The following is a 16,680-nucleotide window of genomic DNA, read 5'->3' on the forward strand; positions in this document are numbered from 1 at the left end:
GAAGCGCAACATGAATGTGAAAGAGAAATTCTGAATCTAGAGGCAGAGGACCAAAGATTAATAGCTGAAAAGGAAGCTGAAGAGAAGGAAATTGAAGCACAAAGAGCTAGAATAAAAGCTAAGTATGTATCAGAAAGTTCTGTCAGAAAGTTGAGGTTGGAAGAGAAAAGGAAGGAAGTAGAGAGGCTGATAGAAGTAAGGAAGCACAATGCAGCTCAAGCAAGGCTCCATGTCTATCAAGAAAGCAATTATAGTGACGAAGCAAAATCCCTGCAACTTCCTGCTTCCCTGCAAAATCAACAAGTCCATCACTCACAACCAGTCAACTCTGCTCCTTGCCCTCAACCTTTCACACTCCCTTCTCTGCAGCAAACCACGTTTTCCCAAATCCCTGCCACTCCACAGACTCCCATCACCCAAGCTCTTGCCACTCAACCAGCCACACTCACTACATCTTCCAGTGACTTAGTGGCAACCCTTGCTGAAGCAATTATGGCCAATCATATTCCCATTCCAGAACCTGCTGTTTTCTTAGGAGACCCACTTAAGTACAGTGACTGGAAACTGTCTTTCCAGACACTAATCGATCGCAAGAACCTGCCAACTCAAGAAAAACTCTTCTTCCTACGCAAGTATGTTGGTGGCCAAGCCAAAAGAGCCATTGAAGGGCATTTCTTAGTTGGAACAGAGAATGCATACCTTTCTGCATGGGCTATACTTGATGACAGATTTGGCAATCCATTTGTAATTGGCAAATCATATCATGACAAAATATAATCGTGGCATAAAATTGGCCCCAAAGACAGCAATGAGCTGCGTGAATTTGCAGACTTTTTGTGCAGTGTTGAATCAGCCATGCCCTGTGTTCAAGGTTTACAATTTCTAAATGACTGCATTGAAAACCAAAAGATTGCAGCCAAATTACCAGATTGGTTGAGTTCACGCTGGAATAGAACATGCACAAAGTTCCAAGATGAATACAAAATATTCCCTGATTTCAGATATTTTGTAGAGTTCCTAAAGAAAGAGGCTAGAATTGCATGCAACCCCATTACATCATTACATGCAATGAAGCCAGCAGAGTCAGAAGGATGAAGGCTGACAGGTCAAAGTAAATTCAAGTCTCAATGCAGCCGCAATCCTGGAGCCAAGACATTCACTATAAGCTCCAGTGAAAGGGCAAGCATGATGTGCAGCTTTTGTAAAAAACAAGGCCATATGCTCCACAAATTTTGAGCAAGATGGCGCCTGTGTGCGGCTTGACCTCTGCTCTGTCTCCTCTCTCTCATACTCTTGTAATTTGTCTAGTAATATATTTTGCCTTATCAAGCTCGTCAACCAACTGTGTCTTGGCTGTTAACCAATATCGATATGATCGGCACACGTTACACTGCATAAAGAAACATATGGAGAATGTTTGTGTTACCTGGGCCAGGTATACAGAGTTTTTCCCTCCAAATTTTGTATGCGCGACGTCATCACCTGAGTACCTGCTGCTAGCTAAGCGCCGAGGCCGGAGAAGGAAGCGGGGATCTAGAGCTGGTGCCCAGACCAGGCTGAGGAAACTACGAGGGAAAACACCATGGCTGAGCGGGTCCGGATTTGCTGGGGACGAGCGGTGCCTCCGGCCGGTTCCAGTCTGAGGGCCAGTCCCAGCCTGTGCGTCAACACCATCCCGTGTCCCGCCGCCTTTGTGGCACTCTGATCGGACCTTCCCGACTCGATTAGCCCGGCACCCCACACTGCGTGAGCGTATCCTGCGAGCTGTCACCTGCCAGGGGAGGTATGTGGGCAGCGCCCGTTCTCCGCCGCAATGTCCAGCAGTCCAGCACGCATCTGCGGCAGGGTGCGTAAAACCAGCACGGATCGCTCTGCTGAACGCTCGCTCTATAGCGAATAAAGCTTTTTTCCTTGGGGACTTGTTCAAGGAAAAATGCCTGGATTTCATGTTCCTGACGGAGACTTGGCAGCGGGAACAGGAATACACACATTTGAATGAACTGTGTCCTCCGAACTGTTCTGTGTTCGGGACCCCGCGTGTTGACAGGCGAGGAGGAGGACTCGCTGTTATCTACCGGGACAGCTTCTCCTGCAGGATTATGAAACCGGACCCTTTCACCTCTTTTGAGCTGCAGATGACTAAGGTTGGAAACACTGACTCATTCTATTGTGCTTTAATATACCGACCTCCTGGTCCTGCGCGTGCATTTTTAGAGGACTTTTCTGAGTTTTTATCTTCTGTTATTAAATTGGAGAACGTTTTAATTCTTGGAGATTCACCTAGATGACCCGTCGTGCAATATAGCGTCGGAGTTAATGTCACTCACAGGGTCGTTTCATTTTAAACAGCATGTTTCTGGTCCAACACATAAGAAAGGCCACACCTTAGATCTCGTTTTCTCCTTTGGTCTTAACATTGACCAGCTGAGAGTTGTGGACATTCATGTCACTGACCACTGCTGTGTCTATTTTAACTTGTCTACTAACCTCAACAGTCGTCCTCATAAAGTGTTGTCCCAAAGGCGAATTATCAACCAAACTGCTATTGAGAAATTCTCAGTATTATTTGAGCCCAATTGTTTTGTTAGTTGCAGTGATGCAGATTCCTTTACCCAGTCTTTTAATAGCCATTGCCTGTCTCTTTTAAATGAGTGTGCTCCTGTAAGGCACAAAATATCTTCTTCCAAAAACCTACACCCTTGGATGAATGAGGACATTATGTTGTTTAGGAGATCTTGTCGTAAGGTGGAGCGTTTATGGAAATCAACAAAACTTGAAGTCCACAGGCTTCATTTAAAGGATCTGATCTCATCACTAAATGAAATGATCAAACAGGCCAGATCTGCATACTTTTCTAATCTTGTAAATAAGAACAAGAAAAATCCAAAAGTCTTGTTTGATACCATTGATAACTTGGTTTCACCCTCAGCCCCACTTGTGCTTGTATTCACAACTGATGACTGTAACAGATTTTTAAAATTTTTTGTAAAAAAGGTCGATGATATCAGGGCAAGTGTAAAGCCACCTCCAGGGAACATTGCTAGTGTTGGCTCTACAGCATGCTCCTGGTCCTCATTTACTTCTGTCACTTTGGAGGATGTTAGGGTTTTGCTAAAAAGGATTAAGCCGTCTTCCTGTGTGCTTGATGTTATACCCACACCTTTGTTTTTAAAGGTGTTTGATATTGTTGGCCCATATGTTGTCAAGTTGATTAACATTTCTCTTTCAAATGGATCAGTTCCATGCTTTTTAAAACAAGCAGCACTAAGTCCTTCTTTTGAAAAAGCCAAGATGCACTCTACTGAGACTGCCTTGTTAAAAGTCTCAAATGACATATTGATGGCTGCAGACTCTGGTCAGTACAGTGTATTGGTTCTATTAGATTTGTCATCTGCTTTTGACACAGTCGACCACAAAATCCTGTTACACCGATTGCAGAATGAGATAGGAATTTCTGGAAATGTTCTTAAGTGGTTTTCCTCCTATCTGAGCAATAGAACCTTTTTCTTGTTTGCAAACAACGTAATGTCCAAAGTCGCTCCCTTCCTGCATGGCGTTCCTCAAGGTTCAGTCCTAGGACCCATTTTGTTCCTATTATACATCAGCCTCCTTGGTAAGATTATCAGTAGCTTTAATAAGGTATCTTACCATTTGTATGCTGATGATATTCAACTTTACTGTTCCTTCAATGATTCAGAATTACACAAGCTTGATGACTTACGTAACTGTGTCTCTTGTGTTAAGGACTGGCTAGCTAACAACTGCCTTCAGTTAAATTCTTGTAAGACTGAAACCCTGATCGTTGCACCGGAACAAAAAGTTTCTTGGATCAAACAATACCTTGGTCCTCTGGGCTCCTCCTCCCAGTCCAGCCTCAGAAACCTTGGTGTTCTGTTTGACCAGTCAATGTCTCTGGACAGACATTTAAGACATCTGGTAAAAAGTTGCTTCTATCATCTGAGGAATATTTCCAAGTTGAGGTCAATTTTATCCAAATCTGACCTAGGGATGATTATTCATGCTTTTATTTCCTCTCGTTTAGATTATTGTAATTCTCTTTTTACATGTTTTAATAAATCTGCTGTAACTCATCTGCAGCTGGTCCAGAATGCTGCAGCGAGGCTTTTGACAGGAACCAACAGAAGGGCACACATCACACCTGTTTTATCCTCTCTACATTGGCTACCTGTAAAATTTAGAATTGATTTCAAACTTTTAGTCTTGACTTTCAGAGCTTTTAATGGACAGGCCCCCCAATACATCACTGAAATGTTGACCGTTTTTTCTTCAGGCCGCACTCTTCGGTCCTCAAGCCAGAACCTCCTGAGGGTCCCTAAGACCCGGTTTAAAACCCGGGGTGACCGGTCCTTTCAAGTAGTAGCTCCCAGGCTGTGGAATGCCCTGCCGTTGTCTCTCCGTATGGCCGAATCTGTCGATTCTTTTAAAAAGCAGCTCAAGACACTTTTATTCAGACAAGCTTTTAGTTAAATGTCTTACTTTGTCTTATCGGCTATTGTTATTTATTTTACTTGCACATTGTAAAGCACTTTGTGATTTTATCTGTGAAAGGTGCTATATAAATAAAGTTTACTTACTTACTTAAATGTCGCAAGATTATGGAGAGGCCAGTTGAAGAAAGGCTTAAGTTTGTACAAATGGAGAAGTTGTGCTTTGGCTGTCTTAAGCCGGGCCACTCCTCTAAAGGCTGCACAACCAGGAGTAAATGTGACAAATGTGAGAAACGTCATCCAACATGTCTGCACCAGGATCGAGAGAAAACTAACCAAGAACCAAATTCAAGACCCAGTCGAGAACAGTTAATGGAAAGCCACTCAACAAATGAAAGGTCTAAGTCACAAACAAGACAAGAATCTAATCAAGCAACTTCTAACAGAGTGATCCAGGAAAGGAGCAATAGTCATACTTAATCAATTGTTCCAGTATATGTTTCAACACTTACTGAACCAGATAAGGAAATTCTAGTGTATGCGTTGCTTGACACCCAGAGTGATACTGCCTTTATCCTAAGGGATGTAGCTGAGGAGCTGAATGCCAAGAAAGAACCAGTGAATCTCAAAATTTCGACAATAACGTCAAAAACAAAGGTCATTTCATGTCAAAAAATGACAGGACTGCAAGTAAGAGGCATCAAGTCTGACACAAAAATCAAGCTTCCAGTAACCTACACTAGGGATCACATACCAGCAAATAGATCCCACATACCTACGTGTGAAACTGCAAGGTCTTGGCCACACCTCGAACAGCTCGCAGACGAAATGCCTTCTGAGCTTGACTGTGAAGTGGGATTGTTAATTGGTTACAACTGTCCTGAAGTGCTCTATTGGGGTACCATATCACCCCAATAGAGCACTTCGCTCTCAGACTGCTGGCTTACTTGTGGTTCCTAGGATACTTAAGAGTAGAATGGTAAATGGTAAATGGTAAATGGACTAGTTCTTATATAGCGCTTTTCTACTCAATCAGAGCACTCAAAGCGCTTATACAACATGTTTTTACATTCACCCATGCACTCCCATTCATACTAGCACTTCCATGTTTTGCTAAGCTAAGTGCTTTTAATTAGCTATCATTCACACACATTCATACTCCGACAGGACGGTCGGAGAGCAACTTGGGGTTAAGTATCTTGCCCAAGGATACATTGGCATGTAGCCTGGAGTAGCCAGGAATCGAACCGCTGACCTTCCGATCAGTGGGTGACCTGCTCTACCTACTGAGCTACAGCCAGTAGCTCAGTAGGCAGAGCCTTCAGCTTTCAGGCGCCTCTTCTGTGGAACCAGCTTCCAGCTTGGATTCGGGAGACAGACACCCTCTCTATTTTTAAGATTAGGCTTAAAACTTTCCTTTATGATAAAGCTTATAGTTAGGGCTGGATCAGGTGACCCTGAACCATCCCTTAGTTATGCTGCTATAGGCCTAGTCTGCTGGGGGGTTCACATAATGCACTGTTTCTCATTCACCTTATTTACTTTGTTTATACTCCACTCTGCATTTAATCATTAATTGATATTAATCTCTGGCTCTCTTCCACAGCATGTCTTTCTCTCCCCTCAGCCCAACCGGTCGCGGCAGATGACTGCCCCTCCCTGAGCCTGGTTCTGCTGGAGGTTTCTTCCTGTTAAAAGGGAGTTTTTCCTTTCCACTGTCGCCAAGTGCTTGCTCATAGGGGGTCGTTTTGACTGTTGGGTTTTCTCTGTATTATTGTAGGGTCTTTACCCACAATACAAAGCGCCTTGAGGCGACAGTTTGTTGTGATTTGGCGCTATATAAATAAAATTGAATTGAATTGAATTGAATTGAATTGAAGCCCTGCGTCCTAGATACGTCATTAGTGGCAAGGAAGATGAGCCATTTGCACTGAAAACAGTGTTGGGCTGGAGCATTGTTGGTGGTGACAACTCATGACTATGAAGATGAAGTAGGTGTGAGTCACCGTATTATTGTGAGTCAAGTTGTACCAGAAGCTAAACAAGTCTGTAAGCTGAGGTCTTAAGTCCATTTTGTGTTTAGAAACCAAGTTACAGAAATGTTTCCTCCAGCAGACATAATCAAGGTATTTGAGTCAGATTTCTCTGAGAAGACCAGTGAAGAAGTTTTGGTGTCACAGGAGGATGATCAGTTCCTGACAAAACTGAAAGAAGGAATTCGACAGAAGCAAGATGGGCACTATGAAATGCCACTACCCTTTCGAAAAGAGAGCCTTAGCCTGCCAAATAACAAGGTTTGTGTTGAGCATCGACTAAAATCCCTGAAGCGACGGCTGACAAGAGACAAACAGTACCACAGTGACTACACAGCCTTCATGAAGGACATGATAATCAGAGGTGATGCTGAAAGGGTTCCAGAGGAGGATATAAACAAACAACCAGCATGGTATATCCCTCATCATGGGATCTACCACCCCCAGAAACCAGGCAAGATCCGCGTTGTCTTTGATTGCTCAGCGAAGTTTGAGAACACATCCCTTAACGAACATCTGCTCACTGGACCAGACCTCACAAATGCCCTAATAGGGGTCCTTTATCTTTTCCGGAAGGGACGAGTGGCCATCATGTGTGATGTGGAACAAATGTTTCACCAGTTCCATGTTGCACCAAGGGACAAGGTCTACCTTAGATTCCTGTGGTGGGAAGAAGGCAACATAGAAACTCCACCATCAGTGTTTCGGATGACAGTGCACTTATTTGGTGCAGCCTCATCTCCAGGATGCGCAAATTTTGGACTCAAACACCTTGCTGCACAAGGTAATGGCAGGTTCAGTCAAGACACAATAAGGTTTATACGACGCAATTTCTATGTTGATGACGGCTTGGCAAGCGTAGACTCTGAAGCAGAAGCCATCCAGCTTGTCCAAGAAGCAAGGGAGCTCTGCAGCACTGGTAAGCTTCGCTTACACAAGTTCATCACTAACAGTAAGGACGTGAATGACACAATTCCTAAAGAGGAATGCACACAAGGTGCAACTGACTTTGACATGGCCCTTGGCGAAGCCAAGATGGAACGGGCACTTGGAGTACAGTGCTGTGTGGCCTCAGACAAGTTCAGATTCAGAGTGCTAGTAAAGGAAAATCCTTTTACTAGAAGAGGAGTGCTTTCTACAGTGGCCTCCATTTTTGATCCTCTTGGATTTGTGGCCCCTTTCATTCTGATTGGGAAGAAAATCCTACAAAGAATGTGCCAAGATAAGGCAGGCTGGGACGAGCCTCTTCCTGATGACCTCAGGCCTCACTGGGAAGCTTGGCTGCAAGACCTTCATAACCTCTCTTTAATAGAGATACCACAGTTGTATATACCATTTATGTCTAAAGAAGTTCAGCGGTATGAACTACACTATTTCTCCAATGCAAGTTCATCCGGCTATGGGGAATGTTCGTACCTCAGAGCAGTGGCTAAATCTGGAGAGGTCCACTGTGCTCTTGTCACAGGAAAGGCAAGAGTAGCTCCAACAAGGCTGACAACAATCCCACGATTGGAACTTTCAGCTGCAGTTGTAGCAGTGAGGATGAGTGATCTTCTCAAGAGAGAGTTAGAGTTGCAGAAAGCTCAGCAATACTTTTGGACAGATTCCAAGGTTGTTCTTGCTTATGTCAACAATGATGCAAGGCGGTTCCATGTATTTGTGGCTAACCGAATCCAACGTATCAAGGCAAGCACAGAACCTCATCAGTGGAGATATGTTCCCTCTGAGAGCAATCCAGCAGACCACGCCTCCCGTGGGCTCTCTGTAAAGGAACTTGTGGACTCAAATTTGTTCTCAGGACCAAGCTTTTTATGGCAAGACAAACTTCCTGAAGATGCGGGGATTAAGATGAGAGAGATTGATAATGAGGACCCGGAACTTAAAGGGACACATGTCCACACTATCAAGGCCAAAGAAAGGAGTCCTCTGTCAGACTGTTGGCAAAGATTCTCAAGTTGGAAGAACCTGGTGAAAGCCATAGCAAGACTCAAACGCCTGGCGAGGAAGGCCAAAGGGCTGGAAACCAAATTCAATGACACCACTACACTTGAGGAAAGAAATGATGCTGAACTGTTCATAATTCGTACACTTCAGGAAGAAGTGTTCCATGAGGAAATTAAATCACTAAAGAAGAGAAAAGAAGTGACAGTGAACAAGTTTTCCAAGTTGAACAGATTAAATCCATTTGTTGACAGCCATGATGTCTTAAGGGTGGGAGGAAGATTGACACAAGTAGCACTTCACCCTCATGTCAAACACCCAGCCATCCTTCCTAAGGGACATCATGTTTCTCGCTTGCTCATAAGGCATTTCCATGAAAGGGTGCAACTTCAAGGTCGTGGAATGACCACTAATGAAATTCGCTCCAATGGAATTTGGATTCTTGGATGCAGTAGTGAAGTGTCATCTCTCATCTACAAATGCATAAAGTGCAGGAAATTTAGGAAGAGCAGTCAAGAACAAAAAATGGCTGACCTACCTCCACAAAGGATGGAAGCTACCCCTCCTTTCACATACAGTGGAATGGATTGTTTTGGGCCATTTTATGTTAAGGATGGCAGGAAAGAGCTGAAGAGATATGGTCTGTTGTTCACATGCATGTGTTCAAGGGCTGTACATCTGGAGGTTTTGGATGACCTCACTACTGATGCCTTTATACAGGCGCTCCGCTGCTTCATCGCTATACGTGGCAATGTGAGTCAACTTCATAGCGACCAAGGGACCAATTTTCCAGGTGCAAAGAAGGAATTCCTGCAATTAATGAAGGGAATGGAGCAAGAACGCATGACAGAATTGGGATGCAGCTTTGTCATGAACCCACCTTCTTCCAGTCACATGGGTGGTGTTTGGGAGAGATTGATACGAACCATAAGGAATGTTTTAATGTCAAGCCTAGAACAGTCTGCCAGAAGGCTAGACAACTCCTTCCTTAAGAACATTCATGTATGAAGCAATGGCTATAGTGAATAGTCGTCCATTGACCACAGAACACCTCAATGATCCAACAGGGCCAGAACCATTAACGCCAAATCACTTGCTGACAATGAAGTCTGCAATCACTGCACCACCACCAGGAGAGTTCATGAGGGAGGATCTTTACCTTCAAAAGAGATGGAAAAGAGAGCAATTCCTGGTGAATGAATTTTGGACAAGGTGGCGAAAGGAATACCTGCTGAGTTTACAACTGAGAAGCAAGTGGAACAGAGACAGGAGAAATGCCAAGACTGGCGACATCGTTCTGCTTCTAGATGATGCTGCACCACGTAGTCACTGGAAGATGGCAAAGGTAGTTGATGTCTTCCCAGGCAGTGATGGAATGGTGAAAAGAGTCAAACTACTGATGAGCAGAGGTGGCAAAAGTGCTGACATTCTGTACTTAAGTAGAAGTACAAGTACTTGTGTTAAAAAATACTTTGGTAAAAGTCGAAGTACTGGTTCAAATTCTTTACTTAAGTAAAAGTAAAAAAGTACAGGCTCTGAAATTTACTCAAAGTAGGAAAGTAAAAGTAGCTCTTTGGAGGACGTTTCTACCTGCTATTTTTGTGTAAAGCTAACTGAACTGAACTTATTATATATTATTGTAATAATATAAAATAATACATGAGAACACAAACGTTATTCCAATCTAAATTTTAATTCTAATGAATGTACTCAGCTTGAATCACAAACTGTTAAAGGGAATTTAAGCACAGCTCTATTCTCTGTGTCCTCCATAGTAGAGGGTGACTGTGCCTCCACCTAAACACCAACATGAGGATACTCAGGGGTTACAGTGGGATTCAGAAGGTGGAGGAACCCTAAGATCAGCTGTAGTGGCTCTGCGTGGGGAGAAGAATCACAGCTTTCTATTGTGAGCTGCAGTAAATGATGTTTGTATGCAGGCTGTGATCAGCTGACCTGCTGCTGCTGCTCTGAGGTTTACTGCTCTGTGTGGATGAACTGAATTCACAAAGATGTAACCCAGTATTTCACAGCTCTCTGAGCTGATCTCCATCCCCTACACTGACAGCATACAGGCTGTAGAAATGTTGGACTCAGTGAATGAATCTCAGCATCAGCAGCTTTGATTCAAACTCATCTCTGCTGCACTGATGTAACCTGTAACTCTGACCATGAACACAAAGTGCACCAACACAGAGCGTTACTGTAAATACAGTACAACAAGATAACCTGTTTATTACACACTAAACTGCAGTATTTTCATACAATCTTTGAATAACACAAAGTCAGCATACTTCAGTTTATTTTCCAGTCCTTACCTTTAAATCTAACCTCTCTTCTTCCTCTCCTGTCCTCTTTCTCCATCTCTGAGTGAACTTCTCTCTCTTTGCTCTCCCTGAAATACAGCAGCTCTTCTTTTAGCTAGCAGACACACTGTGTGACAAACTGCACACACTTTGTGTGTTTGCTGATATTTGTTGAGCATTTAAAAACGTTGCATTTACCTGCCACACGTTACTCCCTTCATGCTCGCTCCTCTTCAGTAGCACTAGAGCTGTTTATGTCCCGCGAGCACAACTTACGGATTCGGTCCGGCCCGCTGTGACCCCTGATTATAGCGCTATAAATGAGACATTAATTATATGGGTTTGTGTATTTAATCCCTTTGTACCCGATAAGCCCCGGTGATGGAGGATACGCCAGTACAATTGTCTCTTATGTTATTATTCCTCCGTTTAGGCTCAGATCGCTTGATGACTGACGGCGCACTGACCGGAAACGCAAACTTCTCTCTGACGTGTTAAAAAGTAACGAGTCTGTTTTGAAAATGTAAGAAGTAGAAAGTACCGATACTTGTGTAAAAATGTAGGGAGTAAAAGTAAAAAGTACTCAGAAAAATAAATACTCAAGTAAAATACAGATACCTAAAAAATCTACTTAAGTACAGTAACGAAGTATTAGTACTTCGTTACTTCCCACCTCTGCTGATGAGTGATGCAACACTAGATAGCAGGGGCATACGCACAAGTAAGCCAGTCTATTTAGACAGGCCCATACACAAGACTTGAAGCTGATTTAAGTTTAAGCTAAGTTGTTTAACTTTACTTCACAAGGCTAAGTTTGGTTCTTATTATGTTTTTATGACGTTCTTTCAGTGACTTGATAAGTTTATTTTATGATCACGCATTGCGTGATGGTGGGAGTGTATCTGCCGCTATAGGCATCCTGTTTGAATTGTGCAGTGTTTATCAGTGACCACTGTGTGGCACCAAAGAGTCTTAGTGTCGTGTATTTAATTTACTATTGTTAAGTTTAATTTCTTTTTAAAACATTTGTGTTTGATTGTATTACAGTTCTATCACAAGAAATAATCAAATCTTATGGATATATAAGTTTGAGCAGTAGTAACTGAGGGATGGTGATAATATCATATAATGTATAATTTCTTCTTTTGTGTCTCACAGGTTTGATCGGTGGCTGTATGATCCAGATATGATGTGTGTTAGATTTCAGGCTCAGCAGTGTTAGTTGTAGGTCACATGTTTACTGTGTACTGTGATGGTAAAAAGAAAGTACACAGCAGGGTTATTATAGTTAACGAAAACGAACGAAATAACGAAAACTGAAATTGAAAAAACATTGTCGTTAACTGAAATAAACAAAAACTATAATTAAAAGGAAAAAACGATAACTAACTAAAACTGAATTGTGAGTTTACAAAACTAACTAAAACTAACTGAAATTATCGCTAAACTGACTTTCATTTAAGCCTTGTGGATTGATATGAAATCATTTTTTCTGCTCTCCGAGTTTAAGCTGGGAGCGCCACAGGACAACTGTGTGAGTGCGCATGTGCGTGAGTAATGGCTGCGGTCTGCAGAGAAAGCAGCAGAGTCCCGTATGGAGGTTCTTTGAGTACAAGAGCACAGATAGAATCTAAAGTCTTGTTGTGGATGATGAAAAATGTGTGGAACATTTCTCAGTCAGGAAAAACCAGCAACATCAAAGTCCACCTGAGAAGCGCACAACAGAAACCGCTCTGATCCTACCAGGTAACCTGGCCTGCGCCTCTGAGAAACGGGACTACTTGTCGGGTCCACGCAGCCCAGAACGTTGTGACTAAACTGTTGCGTCCTTGTGCGTTTCCGGCTACTTTATCAGTGAGAGAATAACAATCAGGAATAATAATCAAAGCATCAATATAAGGACTCACAACTGTCAGCAAATTCCTGGAGGGAGACTGCTGAAACTATCAGGATGGACGTGAAGGAATGAAGAAAGTGGGAAAAAAAAAACAGGGACAAATATGTTTGCAGCCAAAAAACTGAGCACAAAGAGCGAGGACCAAAAAAGAAGTCCCAGCCTGCGCTGCATATAAAACACCTGCACGCGACCACAAGGTAATTAACACACACAATCCAGCTACACAAGCATAAATGTGGACATGAGGTCGGCAACTTCCGTAGGTTGTGTACAGAGGCCGCAAAGACCCTGCAAGTTTAATTAGCAGCATCTAACCAAGCTAGCTCCAAAACAGAAGCAGCATCAGGCGGTGAGAACATCAGGATGCAGCTGGATTTGAGCTTTGACTCCTTCAAAGAGTTTGTTTTTGTCAAACACCACATGTAGGTGTTGTTAATCTGCTGCACTGATGCTGAACTTTATTGTGGAGTTTATTGTAGAAGTTATTGAGTTTGGGAGTTCATGTTTTTCTTTGTTTCTCCCTGTTGATGTTCATGAGTGTCCTTAATATTACACACATTTAGCATGTCTTGTGAACAGTTGGTTGTTGAATATATTTCTTTAAATGGTATCTTTTGTCAAGTTTTCATTACACAAGAGTCACTTTTGCGCCTTGAATCTTGCACCTGATTAGGTATGAAAATACTAAAACTAATACTGAAACTAACTGAAACTAAGCATGAAACCAAAAATAAAAACTAATAAAAATGAGAAAAACAGCTCTGAAAACTAATTAAAACTAACTGAATTAGAGAAAAAAAGTAAAAACTAACGAAAACTAAACCATAATGTAAAATCCAAAACTATTATAACCCTGGTACACAGGCTTTAACGGCTAAAAACTCATTGTTTGATTCATTTTTTTGTTTGTTTTTTTCAGAATCAGAATCAGAATCAGAATCAGAAGGTTTTATTGCCATATGGGTGAACAGGTTCACAGCATTAGGAAATTGCTGCGGTACTTCGTGCGTACAGAAAAAAACAAATAAGTATAAAAACTATAAGACAATATACAAGTATACAAATTGCAAATATACAGAGATATTAGAGCTATAACTATAGCACAATATTACAAAATTACAAAATATACAGTGCAGAGACTAATTAAAAGATAAAAGAATGTAGACTATATTCCACTAATATGTACATCAGTGCAATCAGACAGGTGCATAAACATAGGGTCATCAGCGTTTGTGGAGGGTGGTGGTAACAGTCTTAGGGTAATTGTTCATGAGTCCAACAGCAGAGGGGAAGAAACTGTTCTTATGGCGGGAGGTTCTGGTCCGTATGGACCGTAGCCTCCTGCCTGAGGGGAGAGGGTCAAAAAGTCTGTGCCCAGGGTGAGAGTGGTCGGCTGTGATCCGACCTGCACGCCCCAGTGTCCTGGAGGTGTACAGGTCCTGGAGAGATGGGAGGTTACAGCCAATCACCTTCTCAGCAGAGTGCACAACGCGCTGTAGTCTCTGTTTGTCCCTAGTGGTGGCTCCAGCGTACCACACAGTGATGGAGGAGGGGAGGATGGACTCAATGATGGCAGTATAGAACTGCACCATGGTCCTTGCTGGCAAGTTGAATTTCTTCAACTGCCGCAGGAAGTACATCCTCTGCTGGGCCTTTTTGACGACAGAGGTGATGGTGGGCTCCCACTTGAGGTCCTGGGTGATGGTAGTTCCCAGGAAGCGAAAAGAGTCCACTGTGGTGATGGGGGTGTCAGTCAGGATGATGGAGGGTAGAGGGGCTGTGTGCTTCCTAAAGTCCACTATAATCTCCACTGTCTTCTGGGCGTTCAGTACCAGGTTATTGTGGCTGCACCAGGACACCAGACGTTTGACCTCCATCCTGTAGGCCGACTCGTCCCCGTCTGAGATGAGTCCGATGAGAGTCATGTCGTCTGCAAACTTAATAAGCTTGACAGACTGGTGGTCAGAGGTGCAGCAGTTGGTGTACAGGGAGAAGAGCAGAGGAGAGAGGACACAGCCCTGAGGAGTGCCAGTGCTGATGGTCCGGGAGTCCGAGACATTCTTCCCCAGCCTCACGTGCTGCTTCCTGTTCATACAGGAAGTCAATGATCCACCTGCAGATGGGATCAGGCACGTTCATCTGGGACAGCTTTTCTTGGAGGAGATCAGTCAAGAAGAAGCTCTAAGAAGATCATTTGTAACCTTCACTAATGCTGTTTCTGTACTGTGATGAATTCTGAAACCTGACTGAAACTCTTCAAATAAACCGTTCCTCTGCAGATGATCAGTTAGCTGTTTTACAACTACTCTTTCAAGAGTCTTTGAGAGAAAAGGAAGGTTGGAGATTGGCCTATAATTAGCTAAGACAGCTGGGTCAGTGATGGCTTTTTAAGTAGAGGTTTAATTACAGCCACCTTGAAGGCCTGTGGTACATAGCCAACTAATAAAGACAGATTGATCATTTTTAAGATTGAAGCATCAATAATTGGAAAGACTTCTTTGAACAGTCTAGTAGAAATGGGATCTAACAAACATGTTGCTGGTTTGGAGGAAGTAACTATTGAAGTTAACTCTGAAAGATCAACTGGAGCAAAAGAGTCTAAACAAATACCAGCAGTGCTGAAAGCAGCCGAACATGAAGAATAATCTTTGAGATGGTTATGAATAATTTTTTCTCGAATGTCTAAAATTTTATTTGTAAAGAAATCCATGAAGTCACTACTAGTTAACGTGAAAGGAATACTCGGCTCTACAGAGCTCTGACTCTTTGTCAGCCTGGCTACAGTGCTGAAAACAAACCTGGGGCTGTTCTTATTTTCTTCAATTAATGATGAGTAGTAAGATGTCCTAGCTTTACGGAGGGCTTTTTTATAGAGCAACAAACTCTTTTTCCAGGCTAAATGAGCATCTTCTAAGTTAGTGAGACGCCATTCCCTCTCCAGCTTTCGGGTTATCTGCTTTAAGCTGTGCGTTTGTGAATTATACCACGGAGTCAGGCACTTCTGATTTGAAGCTTTCCTTTTCAGAGGAGCCACAGTATCCAAAGTTATACGCAGTAAACTATTGACGTAAAACTATGTAAAACTATTGGCGAGATAATCGACCTCACTGGGAGCAGAGTTTAGGTAGCTGCTCTGTACTGTGTTGGCACTGAAGAGCATAACAATAAAGGAATTAGATCCTTAAACTTAGTTACAGCACTTTCAGAAGGTTCCTAGGATACTTAAGAGTAGAATGGGAGGCAGAGCCTTCAGCTTTCAGGCCCCTCTTCTGTGGAACCAGCTCCCAGCTTCGATTCAGGAGACAGACACCCTCTCTATTTTTAAGATTAGACTTAAAACTTTCCTTTATGATAAAGCTTATAGTTAGGGCTGTATCAGGTGACCCTGAACCCTCCCTTAGTTATGCTGCTATAGGCTGCTGGGGGGTTCCCATGATGCACTGAGTGTTTCTTTTCATTCACCTCTTTTACTGTCTATACTCCACTCTGCATTTAATCATTAGTTATTATTAATCTCTGTCTCTCTTCCACAGTGTGTCTTTTGTCCTGTCTCTCTCCCCCCTCAGCAGATGACCCCCCCCTCCATGAGCCTGGTTCTGCTGGAGGTTTCTTCCTGTTAAAGGGAGTTTTTCCTTCCCACTGTCACCAAGTGCTGCTCATAGGGGGTCGTTTTGAGTGTTGAGTTTTCTCTGTAATTATTGTGGGGTCTCTACCTTACAATATAAAATGCCTTGAGGCGACTTTTTGTTGGGATTTGGCACTATATATATATAAAATTGAACTGAATATCACAAACAGCTCACAATGTAGCCCAGCAGTTGAGCACACCTTGGCAGCTCTGTACATAGCCCTTTATTGACATTTACATGTACATCCATTTCTCTAAGAGCAATGGATCATTTATAATTAAAGGGTTGAAATTTTACAGCACAGATCAGCTGATTTTAATGCAATCCCACATCACCTGATGGTCAGCTGATACCCTTCTATACAGCCAGTTGGCAAATTTCATACAGGATGTTATTAAAGCTGCTTTATCCTGCATACAGTTGCAG

This window comes from Archocentrus centrarchus, chromosome 10, assembly GCF_007364275.1.
Source record: "Archocentrus centrarchus isolate MPI-CPG fArcCen1 chromosome 10, fArcCen1, whole genome shotgun sequence".
In the NCBI taxonomy this organism is placed as follows: Eukaryota; Metazoa; Chordata; class Actinopteri; order Cichliformes; family Cichlidae; genus Archocentrus; species Archocentrus centrarchus.